General features: G+C 42.3%; 1 long non-coding RNA gene across 1 annotated transcript in view; it reads right to left on the bottom strand.

Moving 5' to 3' along the window:
- Positions 1 to 4706: 4706 nt before the first annotated feature.
- Positions 4707 to 15912, bottom strand: part of LOC144770747 (uncharacterized) — a 502054-nt gene continuing 490848 nt past the window's right edge. The window contains exons 5-6 of the long non-coding RNA XR_013599000.1: positions 10616 to 10809; positions 4707 to 4926 (exon numbers count right to left, since the gene is read on the bottom strand). This is a non-coding gene — a long non-coding RNA (uncharacterized LOC144770747). The remainder of the gene's footprint in view (positions 4927 to 10615; positions 10810 to 15912) is intronic.

The raw sequence follows: 15912 nt of genomic DNA, 5'->3' as shown, positions 1-15912 counted from the left end.
ATTTTGGGCGACTTACCCTCTAAGAATTTGAATTATTCAATTTCGATAAGACCTTTTTCTTTCCACTCCAGAAGCTGTGTATGGAATGTCTTCAATGAGATTTCGTATTCCATCCGATTGCTTCTGCAGTATCTAGTGTCATCTGACAACTGTCTCAATCCTTCTTGTATGTAGTTTGTTCTTGATTGAACAACTACATTACCTCCTTTATCGGATTTCTTTATTACTATCGTGTTGTCATTTCTCAGATTCAAAAGTGCTTTTCTCTGCTGGATGCTTATATTATTCCAGCCTTTATGTTTCCTGTTATTTGTAATTTGTTGTATATATATATGTGTTTGTGTGACAATATGACACTAGTGCAATACTGATGAACACTAATCCAACAACCCACAGTAAGTGTGTGGATCACTGATGATATTTTCCAAATTCCCTATTAGCATGTGAATCACAGAAAAATAAAAAATGGTGTAGATCACAATTATTTAAGTCAAATAACAACTTTTGTGCTCTGCTGATCCACTGGTAGTGTGTGGATCACTGTTTAAATAAGAATATCATCAATGTAAGTTTGTAGATCACCCGATAAACTAGTGTGAGTTTGTGAAACACCATTATTTGTCGAGGCACACCTGTCGTGAACAACAGATTCTGTTCACTTCCTTTTTCTAACCTGAACTTCCTTCTTCAAGTCCCTAGATAGCGCTGTTGTTCAGAACTCTACAGTCAACTTGGAGTGAATCATGAGAGCACATTTAGGCAGAGTGGTGAAGGCTGCTCCTAAAATGCTTCACGTGTGACTATTCCTCTAAAACGTTACTTTTATTTAGAATATTAAAGTACTTTATGGTGTTTACAAGCTTCTTGATGCCAGTACTCCTTTACCTTATGCGCACTTTGCCGGTAGATCACGCGCTAAATTGTATTTCCTCGTGTACATTTCAAAACAAACACTGACACTGGATTACTCTGTGAGAATGACAGGTGTGTGATCTCATTTCACACAAAACACGCTTTAATCATTTATTTTTAAAACAAATTAATTTAGACAGCTGCTCCTAACGAGAGCTTATAGTTTTAGAGTCTTCTTAATCGTGCGCACATTTTGCTTGGATGCACGCAGGTCCACAGGAATTACGGCAACTTTTGCTTAGTTATAGATTTGCTGCTTTTGCCACATAATTCATCATCTACCGCAAAATCTGCTGATTTCAACAACAACAAAAAGTTTGTTACTAGGTCCATTATTTCAAAAGTTATTAAAAAAAATGTGACGTGTTACCGCGCAGTGGATGGCCCTTCCCAAAACTGTAGTGAGCACCTTTCTGTTGTTCTATTGCTCTGTTTGGATGCCTAAATGGTATTAATAAGGTGCAGTCAATGCAATGCCCACAGAGTGTTACTAAGTTTAAATATGACGAAATAATGAAGTAATCCTATTAGAAAATGTGCTGCATTATTCGTTTTTTCTTGCCACTCAATTTACTCAATTCCAGTGGCCCTGGCACCATGCCACGCTGCGTTCCCTCAGGAGCAGCCTTTAAAAGAGGGTTATCTAACTGTGTCAAAGGTGTAGGACAGCAATTAAATTAGACTGACGCAGAAGCGTAGTCTCTTTGCGAACACAGAAAATAAAAGAATGCCTCATGTTCTGAATTTGTGCGACCCTGGAACTAACTTTGCAGACTACTGGTCGTGAATGGCTATCTGAAAGAAATGTGTTTTTGGCCATTCTTGCAATAGAAAAATATGTACGAAGCACCATTGGAAAATTAGGCTAAGTTAACACGAGATCTAAAATGAAACCTAAATGCGAGCAGCATAACATTCTTACATCTAAGGGATTAAGTGTGGGCTGGACTGTATTCAGTACTGTACACTCACTCTTCTGCCAGTACAACGCTTACAACGGACTAGTGCCTCATTATCTAGGAGCAGTGTTATAAATTTGTGTTCCATCCATCTGAGGTCTTTGACATTGTTAATCTGTTTATAAGAAGGTAGGTCTCCAATGACTGATCTTGTTAGATCTATTGACAGGATTGTTTTCCTGTAGTGTTACTCACATATTCCTTATATAGCTACACTCTAGGTGCTATGACACTACTGTAGGTTATGCAGCATTAAAGAGACTAATAATAAATCACCCGTCCAGTGAAAGATATCCAATTGTCTCACCTTGTGAATATCTGAAGGGCAGTGCAATTAGGAATCATTTTAATCTATTTTAAGGCCTTCATTGTCTTTAGGTTAGAGTTACCACGACTGGATCCATTTTCATTAGGATTGACTGCATGAATAAGGAGCCTGACTGCTAATCAGCAGGACTTCTGCGGCTCTGTGAATCTGTTGCTTCTACATTTTTCTTTCATTTGTATGTTCAAAAACTGCAAATGCAGATGCCTCACCTGAAAAAGAACTCGATAGATGTGTTAATATAAAAACAAACATTTTTATATAACTTTATGAACTATACGATCTCTGTTAAACTCTAAAATCCAGAAATAAGACCCACAGCAGTACTGCTGAAAAAAACATGTATCTGTACTTGATCTAATAAAAAAGATACAAAATGTGATGCCACTGCTGTGTAGCACGTATATTTTTCATAGAGATTATATAGAATTGGACTGGTTTTATTATCATGCTTCCTGTTAAACATGTTACAAATAGCAGGTAAAATGCTGGTAAAAACATCTGTTTAACTCAAACGAAACAAACTTTAATTCAGTCTTTGTATTTTCAGTTGCTCCATTTCTGCAGAGGACACTGGCATTCCCCTTTGTTCTCTGAGCATGCCTTGCAAAGTCGGCCATCTTGCGAAAGGCCTGATGCAGTTCTAGAGTTGCTCCTTTCGGGATCAATATTTGAGGGTGCTTCGGCTCGAAGCCCACCAAAGGCACGGAGACACCCAGTCAAACCTGCTCCCTTTGCGGATTTCTGAATTCACAAAGACGACTGCGATTCACTGACCCAACTGTGCAGCTCCACATTTAAATACCTGCACTCTTCCCAAGCATCCGGACATTTATTTTAAACTAAAACCTGATTACATTCAGGGCATAATATGCTCAAATTCTAAACTTTACTGTTTAAAATGCAGTTTTTCACTATATGTTGAAGGGTATTAAAATGACTTGATTAAGCATTCTTCCGGGCAGAATAGATTAACTGAAGTTCTGGGAAACTTTTTTGGACTAATGCAAGTTGTACACTGCACAGATGAGATAATTATATGTGAACCAAAAGCTATTTTTCAGATGATTTCTTCATGGAAGTGAAACTTCATGAATAATTCAAACACTTGCTGTGATTTAATGATGTGTCAAGATCACATATTATGTTTTCTCCCTAACAATTTCGTATAACATAAATGTTTTGTACAAAAAATAAATTCTGCATAAAATGTGCATGATTCCAACTGGAGCACCTTTTATAACCTATAATCATTGGTATGTACATCTGTCAGTGATGTGCTTAGAAATAATCCTATTAAATCTATTTGTAATTCCATGTGGTACCAGTAGTTGTAAATGGACTCTCTATCTTTCAGGCTAAACTATATTCCATAAACACAAATCCATATTTTGGAGTTTCTTACGTAGGTAAATTTTGGTGATGCAAATGAACTTAAACTAACAGTCTCCGTAATACAAAGAAAGACAGATTCAAGGGCATCAATTGAAGTGGCATCTCACACCTAACAAATCTGATTTCTAGAACACAAACATTCAGCTTTTGGTAACTTAAAACTAAAGGTCTAAAATGTACTGATGGGTAAAAGTGCACCCAATGTCTCTTTTACTTCAGTACTTTGCTGAATTAAAGCTCTTAATATATGTTTTAAATGGTTCATTCTAGTGTTTTCTTCTGACAGACTTCTATAAACCATGAAGATAATTCTACTTTGCCCATCTTGACATACTTTCGGGTGTATTGTTGGTAATCTGTGAAGCGAATACGGGGCATGCAACGCGCTTTGCTAAGACGTGTAATTAAATGTATCAAGTAATGCTGTTTCTCAGGGAATTACGTTGACATCACAAGTCACTCATCAGAGCATGCTTCAAGGCTGTCCCAAGCAGAGGGTGGGTAAAATACTGCAAAGATGGGAGCAATGACGAGCTATTTTCAAACATTAATATGTAGGCACAGCTTAGCAACAACTAAGTGGTCAAAAACTTACCACCCTACTTTAGGTAGCCGTAGTCCCATCGGATCAATAGTCCAATCCAAGATCTGCTCTAGGAGGTCTGATAACAGAAGCCGGCGTAGTCTACTCCTCAGAGGTGCACACCACATAGTTCCCAAGAGCCTCACCTGTGAGCAGTCTTCCTCACAGGTTAAGGGTCTCAGGGACAACGAGGCATGCTGGGAGGTGGCAGTGAGCCCACCGAGTGCGCCGGGAATCGAGGCAGACTCCAGGTGCTCTTCGTAGATAAGTATGGCGTTGTGAACCTTCTCTCCTGTTTTCTTGGTTTTTCCAAACTGTTTCATGAACATTCTTAAAATGCTGATCCAGCCAAGTATATATAACCTACTGTGCTGCTCTTCATTGTGATTATTTTATTACCTCCTTTTTTGAGCCCAGCATGTACATTGAAATGTTTAAATTCACCAGTGACTTGAATGAAGAGCAGAGTAACTCGGGTACAAACATCAAGGCAATCAGAACACTGGCCAACTGGAGACAGCATGTGATAAGAAAATGTTTTCTTTACCGTAAATTAATAGATGAAAAAGGGAACGAGAAATCTTTAAAATTAAAATTATACAACAAACAGAGAAAAGTGCACTAACTGCACATTTTAAGTTAAAGTAAGCCTAGGTTAGCCTTTGATACGTCACTGACTCTGCCTTGTGTCCAGACCATAACATCATCTAGAGTCAGACCTTCTGGGAAACCGGCACCGTAACCAGGGAAATCTATTGTGGAAAAAAAACAGCATTAGTTAAAAAACAAAAGAAATATTCATTATTAGAAAGTGGAAAAAAAACACACCATTAGCACACCACAGTAAAGAAAAATCCAACTAGCAAATGGTGCTATCTATGTTTAAGATTTGTTTTTATAATTTTCGACATTCATTGTTAGAATGAGCCCATGCGCTGTCTGGTTGCAAAAGACCTACTCTAGGCTTAATAAGAATTTACAGGGGCTATGATCCTGCCCCCTACTTGTCATTGGTTGGTTTTATTGTCACTCATTTGCTTGCTTCTTCAATGGCTTTCCTTTTTCCCAGCTTGTCCATCTTGTGTTTTAACCTTCCTTGAAGCATGAGTGTGCTTGTGTTTTCTACCTTTCTCCCTTATTCGCTTCTCCCCCGCCCACATACCCGTTCCCTGCTCCGTGTTGCTGCCTCCCTTGTTGGAAGGCTCTCCTATGCTTCTCCTCCATCCCTCCCCGACAGTCCGCATTGCTCTATCTTGTATGCTGCTTCTATTTTGGATCAGTAAATGATTTAAAAAAATGGCCCCTGCATCATTTGTGGGCACACATATGTGGCACATGTACGTGCCTACAAAATGACGTGTCAGCTGCAGCCGCATCATTGTGCCTTTATCTTTTTTATTTTTCCATTTGACTATGATGTACAGTTTCTTGTTGATGGTGGACGCCATTGCCAAATGGCATTGTTAAAACCAATGGGTCCCAAAGGAAAGACCTACTGGCTTTGACAATGCATGCTAGTTTAAGTGAATTTATAGATTGACACACAATGCCTTACCATCAACTGTCTCGAGGGTTATAGGTCGTTTTTGTCTACTTCACTATCATTAACCCATTTGAACTAGAATATTATTTAGGGTTCTGTAACTGGTCAATTTGGAAGTATACCTTGTAGGCTGGGGTTCTGGCTATATTCAGCCCAAACACGAAGGCCAAAATGAAACTGTTGCCATGATCACCACAGCAGAAGAGGGCTGCACTGCAGTAGACTACTGACACAGCTTTTGCCCATTTGCAGTTCTGCTTCTTATGCTGTACTGACGGAAATTGAATGAAAACCTTTTTACACAACCCCATCGCGACCTTCTGTTCTGCTTAAAGCCTGGACCTGTGTGGATTGAAATAGATGTAATGATTGAATAGGACTTCCATTGTGATTTCAGTTCATTCAAAGATTATTCTGACTTTACACCACAATAGAATGAGGAGAGAGAATGTGCGTGTGTGTCTTTCCCATAAGATGTTCGGTGTGTGAAAGAGGGTTGCTCAGCTGCATTTGAAAAGGGTGCCTCGAGGATGCATTCCTTGGATTCTACCAGCCGCGCGCCTTACCGCCCTCAGCAGCCAGGAGCACGCTCGGCCACTGAAGCAAAAGAAGCTTGAATCTGCAGAATCCTTCCCAACCAAAAGAGATGGCGAGGCTTTGAAATCCCAGGGGAAGTACTCGGGTTGCTCCCTGACTATTAACCACCAGGCAGTGAGTGATGGAAACCGGAGCAGGAACAAGTGATTTTTTGTGTCTTTTCACGGAAGTGTGCAGAATGTGTTAGTGCTAGAGTTAACAGGGGACTGCTGTTCAAATGTACATGAGCCCCAGCTGGATGATACCTTGGCTGCATTAAAAGAAATATGTCTGTAGTATAAATAAACGGCCACCAGGGGGAGCCATTCCATGCATTTTCAAACATGTGAGATCGAGGACTAGAACAGAACTGTAGGTACCGCAAAGCCAGAACATGAACAACAATACAACACAATTTAAAGGCAATGGCACAATACCATCTGCGATGTGCCATGCCCAGTAACGATCCCATTAGCGTCGGCAACAAACAGCTAAAATGTCTGTAGTCAGACACTAAAAAGGCTGCTGTGGAGGCACGGAGACTGATGCCAGGAACACAGCTGAACGGGTGACTGGACCACTAACCTGGGCCCCCGGAACCCCCCCACACACTCTTACAAACACATGTCCTTCAGGCAGTGAATAGACTCCCTTCGTCAGCATCGTAAAAGAGGGTTCAAGCAGGTCCACGCTTCCTCCATCATGGCCTCTCTGTGTCCTTCACTACGAGGGACCGGCTACCTTTGCTGTATCCTGAACCCTCTCAGCATCTTCAGGGCCCTGTCGGACGGTGGGTGGGTGGAGGGGGGCGGTCTATTCATTTATTTTGAAGGTTTTATATAGCACGAACAAGACTCTTGCGAGTATCAGGGCGCTTTACAAGTCAAGTAGAAGGAACGATCTAGTATACCACAAACTAAGAGAGTAAGTTACACATAGTTCTAAATCAAGAGAAGACCGTGGAAGCTAGCGCAAAACAAAAAAGATAAACAGAAGGACGAATATGAGCGCAAGAAAAAGCAAGTAATACAGTGCAGTGAGTAGGCATAGAGTTCACGTGAATTTAGCCATGAGGATAGCTTTCACTTCTCTTTTGAAGGAAGCAGAGGAAGGGTTCATTCTAGTTTCACTGGGCAGAGCGTTCCATATCCTCGGAGCCATACCGGAGAAGGACCGATTTTACTTTTTTTCTTGGCAAATCGTGGAGGTTGTATTTGGAGAGTCTTGGCACTCCTGGAAGCTCTGCCCGCTGAGAGCACCAGTTTCTGAGCTAGGTATTGTGGGGCGTTGTGGTAAAGGGCCTTGTGTGTCATACAAGCGATTTTTAAATGAATTCTGGCTTCAAACTGTAGCCAGTTGAGGGCTCTCAGGTCTGGGGATATGTGAGCGTTTCTCTTAGAACCTGTGATGAGTCTCACTGCTGAGTTGATCATGGCTCTTAGCGGGGCTGTCGATGACCTAGGGAGTATGCATAAGGTTACTGGTCGGTATTCCACACGTAGGATAACTAGGGCTTGAACTGCTTGTTTGAAATCGTAGGCGGGCAGGTAGGATTTCAGTTCTCGCAGGGTCTTTAGGTGGAAGTTGGCTCCTTTTGCTGAGGCGCTGATGTGTTTCTGCATCTTAAGGGTACTGTCCAGCGTTACCCCTAGAGATTTTGCTGAGTCGACTATGAGCGGTTGTCCATTGAGAGCTGTTAGGTGCTTCATTCAGTCTAGGATAGTGTGAGTTTTGTTAGAGGGAGCGATTACAAGGAATTCCGTTTTGAGGGAGTTAAGTTTCAAGTGGTTTTCAGCCAGCCAAATTTGGGTTTTTTGTAGGGTGGTGTGGAGTGATTTGATGTCTTCCAGAGAGTGGATTTTGATGTATATTTGGGTGTCGTCAGCATACATGTGACAGTGTATCTTGGAGAGGCTGAGAAGATCAGTGGGCGGTTGCATGAAAAGGTTGAATAGGATGGGAGAGAGGGAGGAGCCTTGTGGAACTCCCAGAGTGACAGGCAGGTTGCAGTCTGGGACGAGGCATGCAGAACTAGTCATGCTCATGCTGAAGATGACGAGGAGCCTGTAAGTGAAGCAGCGTGGCAGCTCACTGACCGTGTGGGTGTGGAGATCGAGGCCTGCTGCAAAAACCATGTCTGTGACAAAACAGTCCTCAAGAATGTCAGAATTCTCTAAATCCAGATCCTTCTAGCAACTTATTCAGCGTGCAGGCAGCATTGAAAAAGGCCCCTCACCCCAACATGAGAGTGCAGGGCCCTGGCTGCAGGAAGGGGTGCTACCACAGATGTGCAGACAGCTGTGGACCGGCAGAGAAAGCTGGTGCGATAGGGACACCTAAGATGCCTCGCACTGCTCCCCACCACCCTCTTCATAGTGTTGTTAGGGAGTGTTTCAAAGGGAGCGTCCGAAGAGGTGCACTGCAAGAGGTCGGCTGAAAACATTCTGACAGCACGGAAATGGGCACATGTGTATTGCGAAGCAAGAACTGTAGAAAATGAGTGCTGGACCACAGGACCAGCTTTATTTGAATACTCTAAGGAAATGTTACAGGACAACAACACCATAATGATGAATTCTAAATGAAAACCAAAAAAGATGTAAACAATGGAAAAACCTATACAAATATGTTGGACGTGTATGTAATGTAGGTAGGAAGTAAACAAGTATTAAAGTGGAAATTCATGGAAAGTGTATTAGAGAATATTTGAAGAAGTATGTTCTTAGTAGGTGAAATTGCATGCGTGTTACATGTGGAGCTTTGTGCATAGTTTTGCAAATTGGTAGTGTTAAATGGGCTACTAAATCGCAGTCTTTTCTGAAGTGTTAGCATTTTTAGTGAATAAGTAGTAGGTTGTGTAAATTTGTTTTATAAAAAGGTTTTAGACTATTATGAAATGGTAGTTAAAGCTGTAGAAGAAGTAAACTGAATGGGACAGTAACAGTTAGCAGTTATTTTTCTATTTTTATTTTACAAACAGTTGCTTCCCAGTGAACTGGATAAAGGTCAGCGAGGGCTTCCTCACACGTTCCGGAATTTAAAGCCATACATTTAGATGGATGGACTGCGTGCTGGGAGGGCTCAGGATCCTGGGGTCACTTCTTGTTGCCGCCTCACTGACTATCATCTTTACAATGGCACCTCCAGAAGAGAGGGGCTAGCAGCTGGGCACAAGTCCTAAAAAAAGAAGTGGGGGAACGCTGTCACCGGAAGTGACGTCACGACAGGAAGTGACGTCACGAAAGGTGGCTTACACCATCGGGCTCATTGCCTCCTCTCGCTCACCCCTTAGATGCGATTGCATCTGAGAAGTCAGCGCATGAGCAGCGAGCTGTGAGCTCCGATCTCGTCCCAGAGAGACCAAAGAGTGAAGTCCAGCTGTTTGGCAGGCGGGACGGCATTCCACCCGGTGATATAAGGGGGGGGGACGCTGTCCACCCGTGTGGTACCCCGACTAGAGCCCTGGCTAGCAGTCTTCACCACAGCTGGGCATAAGGAGTGGGGTGTATCCCGCCTGGGCGAGCCTGCACTGTACACTACACTGGGGATGAGGGCATATGTGGACGTGGGCCGTATTTAGATAAGAACCCTCAGATCTATAAAGCTGATTCAACCCAGCCTCTTAGTCATGGATAACCTTGGATCACAGTGACTGCCAAAAACAGACTTAACTGGGAACAAACACGCAAACAACGACATAGCAGCACACAGCACCCAGTGCAATGAATACCTCCCGTTGACTGAGGGTGCACCTCCCCAACCGCCCTAACGCAATACCATAAAGAAAGATGCTTTGAAGACAGTCCCAGTGTGTTTTTTTTTCACATGGCGCTCCTTATAAATCAAGCTAAAACCGTTCTCCGCAGGGAATGGAGTCACCAAGAGCATGCTCCGGGTGGCTAAAACTGCCTTCAAGGAGACATTTTTCATATGCTTTGTTATCAAATACAGCTACTATGTCAATAGAAGAAAACATATTTCAATATCCATATTTTTTAAACAGTTTCACAGACTTTTTGGTATAATTCACACACTCCATGAACATTAGTATATCTCCAACCATCTGCATTTCTGAGCACTGGGGCAGGCAACGTGCTGTGTTCTAGACTTTCAAATCACATATGGGCACAGTAGGAATTTAAAAGAAACACACCATTCTTTCAAGGATTGCCATGTCCAAGTATGTTAAATGCATGTAGATTGGTGTGGCCCTGGGCTTGCTGTACTGCTCTCAAACGCCCAACTGTACTCTTAAGCTTAAAGTTAATGAAGGAAGGAAGGGGAAGAGCAGGGTGATGGGACTTGATAACAGCAATACATACCTCTTGACTGGCCACCTCATGGGTGCCTGTCGGGCATTGCAGCACTGGCCCGACGAGGAGCTTGCCCAATGATGAAGCATGACACCTTTCGGGGTGTGTGAGGGCACTTGCTTCTCTTTGGAGTATTCTTCGCCCCCCCATGGAACATTAGTCTTGTCTCTTCCTTTGTCTTTATTGGAACAGCAAACACCCAACTTTTATGGAAGAAAAAAAGCGAAAAGCTAGGAGAGAAATACTTATGGAAATGAGTAAATAATGTTTCCAAGTTAAAATATTCAAACAAAATATGTATAAATGCACTGACTTCAACAATTTGGTTTCAACAATGTTAAACGTTTAGACATCAAGTTATTTGAAAAATGTATGTAACTCTTCCATGCCACAATGTCAGGGTGCCTTACTGGAACCCCCGTGGTGTGACTGTACCCGGGAGCGTATACATTGCTTGCCACATTATCCTGAAGATTAGCAGAGGGTTCAATTAGTGTATCGGTGAGGTGACCATCCTGTATTGATTCACTAATGCACTAGCGTAATGCTCTTAAAAGCCCATAGCTCACCCCACTTTTCCTTATGATGAATAAGTGCTTCGCTGAGTAGTGCTACATTTCTTTCCCAGTATCTTTATCTGTGTACCCCAACAGTATTTGCATCTGTGTACCCCAACAGTCTGTGACCTTGCCCTACAGAGGTTTTCTAATGAGGTTGCACACACCTACATGTGTTGTACCAGAAATCTCTCACAACTTATCTAATACTCCTTCAACAAAGAAGGTTCAGGGAGTTACCGCTTCACAGAGTCTGGGACCAGGTGAGCCTATGTTTCCTTATCTAACTGCCTGTTTTGTATCCTGCCAAGCTCTCATCCTTTATCCACTTTTTGGTGCTGTGCATAAAAAAACTATAAAATACATTACAACTTGCGATAAAAAAATATAAGTTACTCTGTGCTCCATATTTTGCAGTTCAACATCTGTGGCTGATGCCCTGTAGGCAGTCAGATGTAAGTTATGCTGCGGTTCAGGATAGTGCATCATTGGTGGCGGAGCTGTACGGTGAAGAAAGGACAGTATAAGTTCAGATCGCATTCTGATCACCTGCAGCAGGAGTCCAGAGTCCCTGGTGTAACTTGCTGCTGTCCTGTGTCAATAGAATGATTGTATAATTCAGTTTTCAATATTGTCTAGAAGACTCCACTGCTCCCTCTTTTTATATGTGTTTGTCAGATGAGAAGAATCTTTGTGCTGTGATGGGTTTATGGATGTAAATGAATGGAATACACAACCAGTTTCTGCATATCATCAATCAATCAATCAATCAATTAATCAATCAGGATTTATAATGCATGGCTAATCACCCGTTAGGGTATTAAGGCGCTTGCAGGTCCTGGAGGCTTATTTGAACAGCCTGTCTTGAGGGCTCTTCAGAGTTCTGGAACTGTGTTGATGGTTCGAAGGTGCATGGGGAGGCTGTTCCAGGTTTTTGCTGCAATGTGGGAGAAGGAGCTTCCTCCGCTTCTCCTTCAGTAGATGCGGGGGGTATGGGCAAGTGAAAGGGAGGGATTGTAGTCCTCAACTGTTGGTGGAAGTTCAGGGAGTGGTTCACGTAGGTGGGTCCTTGGTTGTGTAGAGCCTTGTGTGTGTGGGTCAGCAGCTTGAACTGGCATTCTTCACTACGGGGAGCCAGTGGAATGTGTCTCCAAATGACTCTTTAAATATCCACCTAACTTGGACATTGATTTGGACGTGTAAAAATCAGTAACCTCTTTCAAATGAACAAGTACCTTGCCAAAACTAGAATTCTGCAGGTGAAGTAATTCTGTGAAGTGGCCCAGAATCACTGCTAGTTGTTACTACAAGTAACAGGTTTAACCTGGGCCGCCTTTCAGAGAAAAATTCAAGTTTTATAATTTAGTGGAGTAGGTCCACCCATCGCTAAGCACAGCAAAGAAAGCCCGACAGTTCATTACTCCATAAAAGATTTCCTGTAGTCCTCTTCCAATCAAGACTGGTCTGCAGTAATCTGAACTCTCTGTAATGTTGTTAAGCATGGCCACCGCTAGGGTCTAATTGTGCTCTATAAAGATTTCATAAAGACATTTCTGGTCTTAAATGGGAAACTATGAACACTTGTTACTCGCTTTATACCTAGCTACAATTTAGTAATATAGTATTATGTAAGGTCTTGTAGGTCATTAAACAAAAAGTGATTTGATGTGTTTAAGAATTTAACAGCTTCAGTAATGGGCCCGGCGTGAACACGTTATCTGCTTTATTGTCTTCATGTCCCAAACAGGGCCGGCCTAAGGCATGTGCAAGCTGTGCACCTGCACAGGGCCGCCAAACCCCAGGGGCCGCCACGCCAATATATATCCTTAGATACATATTTGCGTGGCGGCCCCTGGCAGGGATTTGGCGGCCTCGGGCCCCCTACCTACACTCCCTGCTCAGGGCCTCCGTGAGCCTAGAGCCGGCCCTGTCCCGAAGATGATATTAATCAAGACTGGCAAAGTTCAATAATCTTATGCTGGTTTAAGACTGCATCCTTGTTGGTTTGTGTTATGTTTAACTAATCTGTGCAGAAATCTTCCTAGATTTATTTGGCAATGTGCCCTGAAGAAGTGCATGTTTTGTACGTGCAGTGCCTGTAAGTCCTGTAAGTAGTACTGGAGATAACTGAATAACATCTAGCGTGCTGGCAGACTACAACTGGGTAATCCACCAGGTTGACCATGCCTGTGCCATATAAGCCTGAAAAAATCAATCAATCAACAATCAATCAATCGGGGTTTTGTAGTGCACACTACTCACCTGCTAGGGTCTAAAGGGGCTGAGGGGTGGGTGTGAGCAGCTCCGTTGGGCTCTTTGAAAAGCCAGGTCTTGAGGTCCTTCCTGAATTGGTGCAGTGTCGGGCTTCGCTAAAGGTGAAGGGGGAGATCGTTCAAGGTCTTGGCTGCGAGGTAAGAGAAGGACCTGTCACCTGTTCTGGTCTTGCAGAAGCGTGGGACGGTGGCCAGGGAGAGGTCAGCTGAGTGGAGATTTCTCTTGGGGGCATGGAAGGAGAGGCGGTCATCGAGGTCCGATGTTGTGGAGGGTCTTGTAGGCCTTGATGGACACTATTTAGAGAAACCCGTGAAGACCTAGTCACCATACTAGAAGAACCATCATTAAAATGACAGAGAACTAGATTGTGAATATGTTAAATAGATGCGAAACCCCTGGGGGGACAGAAACAGGGGTACTTAAGTCAAGAAGGATTGCAAGGGTGGCAAAACTAGTGATGGAGCACTGAGAGATGGCCCAGGCCGGGAGAGCAGCTCATGAGGGTTTGAGAGATATCCTGCATCCTAACATTAGTTTGGGTAAGAAGAGTGTGTCGGTTGAGAGGTGGGAAGAATCATCGCAGGCCCTGATTATGAGTTGGCCATTATATTCCGATCCATGCATAAACCTGTCTCTACGCACGGGAGATTGGCTGTGTTTAAGGCATCCAATAATGATCAGATGTGTTAAATATCAACTGTTGTTAAAATTTTGCAGGTCAAACCTGCCAAAATTTACCAGAGGGAAAGCATACAGTATTTACAGTATAAGGCAGATTTGTATGCGTTAAACAACAAGATCTGCATGTTGTTCCCCACCAACTCATAATAGGTGTTATTTATTGCACCTGATAAATAAAATACCCTTTGGTATTGTTATTTATCAGGTGCAACAAATTGCCCCAAATCTCATAATCGGAACGTTACAATTTTCTGGGACCCAGCGCAAAATATGTATTGGGGCCTGCTGTTCAGAACAAAATTACATTTATTGCCCATTTCGAGTGAATTCAACCCCTCCTGATGACGAATAATATTGAATAACATGCTAACCATTATGAAATGGGGACATTCAGAAACATCCAAAAGCTGAAGCTGCCCCGTGTCAACCTGAAAAATAGTAAGAAATGAAAGCTTGAAGAAGAATTGATAAAGTCATTCATTTTGTGCTTGGTTCTAAAATGTTTGTTTTGCACAACAATATTTTACATGGAATTCAGTGTCTAACTAGTCTAATCCTAGATTGTAGGAAAGACTTGGGTGCGGGTCACTCAGTGGATGTTAGTGAATTAAGGTATAATTTTAAAATAAGACATATGTATGTCGTCCTTGAAACTGTCGCTTTAATTGCCTGATATCTGTATTCACAAATACATCTCTCTTCACAGATGGTATCTTGCTGCAACAAGGAAATCCAAAGGTTTTTCATCATCCCTTTAGGTAAAATCTGATAATGTTCTCCTTATTTACCTTCCCCTGCCTAGTCCCACTTGTACACATTTCTGATTTGACAGGACCCATCAACCAAGCTGAGTAAGGGAAACGGGAGGGGACTGGGCTCAGGCGAAGGACAGGGAGTTAAATAAAAATGTTTGGTGATGTCAAATAAAGTGAAAGAGAGGTGGAGAGAGTGATGGGATAGAGATATAGGGGAGGTACAGACAAATGAGAGGTAGAGAGAGAACGGGGTGGTAGCTAGAAAGAAAGATAGATGGGAAGAAAGACACAGGTAGCGAAGGAGACATAAGGTTTCAAATTAAAAGATCGGGCCAATGAGAGTGGGAATGTCCCAAACTGAGCTGCAAATACAGAGATGTCTTTCGGTTGATAGTAGATGAAGGAAGAAGGACAAACACAATACAAGGGAGCATTGAATGAGAAGCATTACACAATGATGGTACATATAAGAGCAATTTTAGCGTGTTTGAGTCACTTCATTAAACACTTTTATACGTAAAGAAATACAACTGGTCACATTTTTATGCATCCGAAAGGAAAAATGACAGAGTTTAGCCCTCAACTTAGTTAATTGCTGCTGTAATGCTAAATGATAAGGAATATTTTGTAATGACCTGTATTGGTGGAGGAAGAGAGCACACCAAAGTTCTAGATGTAGCACCAGCTCCTGCAAAGTAGCGCATTATTTTTATTTTATTTTACTTGAAATTGTATACATAGTGCTGTTGAACCTGGCAGTATTAGCATGCTTTACATTTGAACCAACTATACACGGAAGCAAGTTTAGACCATCTAATCTCAATCAATTTCTGGGTCATCGGATGATTTATAATGTAGAGGGAGATGAAAGTGATAGGGTAGAAGGTCTTGGCAAAGAGGCTTCAATTATGTTAGTTGCCCTTTTGATTCATATTTATAAATGTAGGTTATTGCTTCAGAAACAGTAGCTAGCCATCAATAACAGTGAGGCACTTACTAAGATGGCTATGGTATTTCAGTGCTCTTTTTCCCCACTGCA

This window comes from Lissotriton helveticus, chromosome 7 (genome assembly GCF_964261635.1).
Source record: "Lissotriton helveticus chromosome 7, aLisHel1.1, whole genome shotgun sequence".
Classification (NCBI taxonomy): Eukaryota; Metazoa; Chordata; class Amphibia; order Caudata; family Salamandridae; genus Lissotriton; species Lissotriton helveticus.
Note: the sequence above shows the minus strand (reverse complement) of the source record. Positions and strands in the feature narration are given on the sequence as shown.